General features: G+C 39.6%; 1 pseudogene; it reads left to right on the forward strand.

Moving 5' to 3' along the window:
* The first annotated feature begins 1,072 nt into the window (after nucleotides 1-1,072).
* On the forward strand, nucleotides 1,073-5,094 carry LOC137268750 (sialin-like; annotated as a pseudogene).
* Nucleotides 5,095-5,342: the final 248 nt, after the last annotated feature.

The following is a 5,342-nucleotide window of genomic DNA, read 5'->3' on the forward strand; positions in this document are numbered from 1 at the left end:
GTCACGTGACCCCTTGACCCCTTTTAAGAGATTGGCAACGACAGGCCATTTTGTCTCACTCTCTAAAATTCGCTCTCTACCTGCAAATTACTAAGGGTATTGCGCATTTGTTTTGGTTCAGCACGTGGCTGTTACCCCCTACTTTGGGTAGGTTTACTACGATTGGTGTTACAATTATTGACTAATTAACCCATCATTAGTTTCAGGTAAATGTGACCTAGTTTTTCACCTGTTCGACATGTAGCTACCGTCAAGGACTGCACGTGTGTCTTGCGTACGGCAGGTCGGCGTGCGCGCGGTCCATAGTGACGTAATCGACGACGTATTGTTGAGACAGATACACGACGTCCTGTGGCATGACTAAATGCATTGTTTACCGTAGTGGCAGTGACATTCTGTTCCTGAGAACGATCAGTCTGATGCATCGGTAATCTTGTTGTGATGTCACTTTTGGCCTGCCAGATCTGGGGCGGTCCTTCACGGAATTAGTCTGTTGGAACCGTAGCCAATTGTTAGAAATAGCCTTTTGGGACACACCAAGTCGTCTAGCAACATATCGTTGTGATCGTCCATCTTGCAAAAGTGCCAGGGCCTGATTTCTTCCATCAATACGTAAACCTCTTCCTCCACCCATAGTTGTATCGAAGTGAAATGTAACCACAAAGTTCACGGATCCCTCCTAAACCTGTATCCAGACCAAATGCACGAGGATCATGCTTGTTATCGACCAATTGCACGGGTTTGTACCATGCTTGTTACCAGATGCGTTTTGGTGTAAAGTTTCGATAGAAAATTACCATTTTTCCAATGTTTGTTATTGTATAGAACTCATTATAGTGATTGTTTTAATGATTCAAGTTTCTTTTACGGGACATTGAGTCGTATGTAAACACAATGTCCAAAAACTCCATCAGATTTCATGGAATTGGGATTTGAAAAGTTGATTGGAGAAAGATGCTATACTGACTGGGGTGAGTGTAAACTTTTAATGGGTAGTATAGTTGGAATATTGCTGGAATAGGAGAAAAACTAAACTCACTCACTCACATGACATCATACAGATCAGGTAGTGATGGTTAGTCTGACCAATGGCTGTCTCATATCTGCAGGTGCTATATGGGTATTCTGGTGCCTGATGTGGCATTATACGGTCGGAAGTTCGCCAACGCTGCATCCTCGCATCGCGATAGCGGAGAAACACTACATCATCAACAGCATCAGAGACACTGGACAGGTACAGGGGCATCCATGTCTCTATTCTTGAGGCCATTGATATCACGTCACTCAAACGTATTGGATAAAGACATCTTCTTTGGTAGTAAATTCCCATCGATCGATGTTCATATTGTTGATCACAGGAATGTCTGGTCCAGACTAACAAAATTCAAAACTTTGTTAGTCCTCGTTATTTGCTCGTGATGTAATCGGAATCAGCTCGTATGAATAGGTAAATGATTATGTACCTTTTACTGAAAAAAAACCAAAAAAGTTGTTATTGATAGATGTTCCATATGTTCACTTCCCCCATCTTCTAAATGTGTATCAGAAATATCGTTGTTTTCACGTTGTCCTTTTAGTATTTTGGACCTTGTTAAAATTAAATCAAATTTGTCCAGAAAAATTAACTTAAAGTATAAAATGAATAAAACTTGCTTTCAAATTTTCATTGTAATTCCTACCTGATTCTTCACACATCAGGTCTTTCGTAAATAATACATTTTCCTTTATTTCTTTAAATCAAATATTTCCGTTTCTATACACCATGATGACGTCACTGGCATCTTGGGCTGTTTTTATTGCATGCGGCTCTGTTAACTAGGTTATATACACCATAACAACTAACATCCCTATATATCTTACAGAAGTGTTGGATTTCGGCATTGCGCAGGTACATGTGTATAGCAAGCCGTTTTCACATTTATGAAGAAATTAAAGATGTCTTCAATAGTTTTAAGGACACCTTCAGTGAAATATCTTGGATTGAATTGTTGATATCTGTAATAATCTCAATATCGATATCTTCAGTTCGTTACGATATATCGTTAGTAAACATTGCTGGAAACTGCTAGTTTTAACGTGTAAAATCATATTAATCATTTTTGTCCGACTATGTTATCATTACGCTGAAAAAGATATGAAGGACTGAGCTTCCGCCTGACAAAAGTACCCTCGGTGAAATGACGTGTGTACAACGCTGAACTTTAAAGTTCATTAGTAATGTGTAAGTGTATGCTTTTGAAACTAGCAGCTGTTTATAATTACATTACCTAAAATGTCTGAAAACTTCAACCTGGAAACCTGTCAAAGAATACACTTAATTGCAAACATGACAGGCGCTATGTAAACTAACGTATCTGCCAGCATTTAAATAGCTAACCTTTTATGGCCCTATCCTTATTAAATTGCCATTTCGGTAACACATTTGTGTTACGTATATACTGTAAAAACGAAGAGTCGTGAAACAATCACAAAATGCCAAAAGCGATTTAGGTTCTTTTAAATTATTTCTATCAAATTACCTCAATCATTACGCGCATACAGATTGGATTTTAGCATTTTCGTACGTTACATTTATCGAGAGGGGTGCGAGTCTTCTTAGAGATGACAGAATGGGGTTACGAATACAGTGGTCAGCTTTTCCTGTCAGTATGAAGACGTACATGGTACGCATGAAGACATATTGTATGTGTCAGCATGAAGTTAATGTTATCTTAGCGCTAAGAGAGCTTCAAAAGTCTAGTCTCTGATGCTTACGCTGCCCTGTCCTTCCAGAACTGGATTCTGTCTTCTGTCGCCGTTGCCAGTCAGACTGTATCCCGTCACTGGTCAGGTTGCCGACAACCTCCGATCAAGGAAATACCTCACCACCACAGCAAACCGGAGGAATTGTTCAGTGTCAGTGTTCATACTTCTTACACTCTCAGAGGCTCAATTCATTTGTGAAATGAAAGTATTTTAGATTATTTATTATTTGTTTTCACGGCGTTGGAATCATATTGCATCTTTGTTGTATCTTCAGCGTTCATAGGAACAGGTGCGTTTCTGATAGGAGCAGGGTTTGTGGATGGGGAACATCGATATTTCGCTGTTGGCTTGATAACAATAGCACTGTGGTTCTTAGGGATGTCATCTGCTGGCTACATTGTCAACAATGTCGACTTCGGGGTAAGCAAGCTCAACGTAGTCAATTTTGCTATTTGGTACTCCACTACATACATGTATGGTTGTAGCATACTGGGCCTCGCACTGCAGACCGATATTTACGATCATGATCATGTGTCACAAGTCTATGGTGGTCGTCGCGCTAAAATAGCTTTGTGGTAGTGGGCCCAGGGATTATGCAGTGGGCCCAGGGATTATATGGATATGGATATGGATATGGATATATGGATATATGAATATGGATATATGAATATGGATATATGGATATGGATATATGAATATGGATATATGTATATGGATATAGATATATGAATATGGATATATGAATATGGATATGGATATATGAATATGGATATATGGATATGGATATATGGATATGGATATGGATATATGAACATGGATATATGGATATATGAATATGGATATATGGATATGGATATATGGATATGGATATATGGATATGGATGTGTATATGGATCTTACTGAGTGGCAGAAGACAATCAATCATTAATCCATACAAATCCAGGGTAGAATAAGTGCGTGGAACAAAAGGCGACTATGCTTGTCGCATACTGACGATATCGGGTGGTGGGACTCGCTGACTAGGTTGGCTATTGTCATCGGTTCCCAATTGCGCAGATCGATGTTCATGCTGTTGACCACTAGATTGTCTGGTCAAGACTCGATTATTAAGAGACCTCCGCCATATAGCTGGAATATTGCTGAGCGAGACTTAAAACTAAACTCATTCACTACAGATAGGTTAAATTCGTGACGCTTTTCAAGATAAATAAAATTGGTATTTTTCCCCATGGGCAAATGTCGTTACAGTGCTCTTTTTTCAACCTTTTCAGTAATATATCTATAGTGAATCTCCTCTGACGTGCATTGGAATTATATGCGAAAAAACGGATATTAGAACATAAGAAACAGATTCGTGAAAATATTAATCAAATCTTTCAGAAATAAATACCGATCTTAATATTCGTGGCTTCATGCCTCATATTACAAAGTATTGAAGACTCGACTGTCAGGAAAATGTGCTTGTTCAAACCGTACATTATTCAGATGAATGGTATTTAACTTGAATGTCAATATCGCTTATCTGTTCCAGACACGCTGGCATACTGTTTGGTATTTCCAACTCTGCTGCAACAATACCAGGAACGATAGCACCTCTCCTTGCAGGGGCCCTTACACCGAACGTAAGTCTAATGGGAGGGGTGTATACTACTCGAAATAAATCAAGGTCAAGCAATACCGTTATGGGTAATTCTGGCACTGACACAATATGATATTGAATTGTATATAGTTGAGGTACTTATGCATTAAGTGAAGTGGGTGAATGTTGTTTGAAGCCGCAACCGTCGGTAGTCCCGCTGCCTTAAGCTGTAGACAGAGTCAGGATATCAGTGGTTATCAGTGGTTAATACTATGAGCAGGGTAAGACAACAATCAACCAAACACGTCACAGAGGCAGACATGCTTCGTTTTGACACATATAGCTTTATGACCACCTGTTCAGACTAGAAATCCTTGCTGGTTTACGGGTTCTGAAGACGTGTTCCAGAGAGCGAATGTATATATTTTGGCTGAACTTTGACCATACGTAAACTGATGCTGTCTTCCCTTGACGTAGAAGAAGCTTAGCTATTCCTCGTTTCCCTTGATCCAGTTGAGCTATTCTTCATTTTCGTTTAAGGTCACATGCAACGTAAAATACAACTTTGCAGATTCTGATACCTTTCGGTATGCACTTACCAAAACAAATCATCAAAAATGTCAATTCAACCTATAAAGTTGAAAAAAAACGCTATGAAAAAAAGTCCGCGAAATCGGAGTTCAAACAATTCACTAAATTTCCCCCAGCGCTGGGGCAAAAAGTGGTTTCAACAGCTGTGCTGCGCTGCGCCCATGACGCATGCGCAGTGAATAGGTTCGCGGAGCTAGAAACAGAGTGCCTGCCCGGAGTATGAGGTCGTGAGCAGTAGTCTAATTTTGGTTGTGTACACAAACAAGTAAATAATCTACTCATAACATGAAAACCTACATGTTGATTGTGGTAAGCAGCCTCTGTCACAGAGAAAGCTCAATGTCTGGTTTATTGACACCTCTATGTCTGCCTGCCTGTCTGCCAACGACAATATGCAATACACAGCTTCAATCATTGACCACCTGCA

Source organism: Haliotis asinina, chromosome 16 (assembly GCF_037392515.1).
Source record: "Haliotis asinina isolate JCU_RB_2024 chromosome 16, JCU_Hal_asi_v2, whole genome shotgun sequence".
In the NCBI taxonomy this organism is placed as follows: domain Eukaryota; kingdom Metazoa; phylum Mollusca; class Gastropoda; order Lepetellida; family Haliotidae; genus Haliotis; species Haliotis asinina.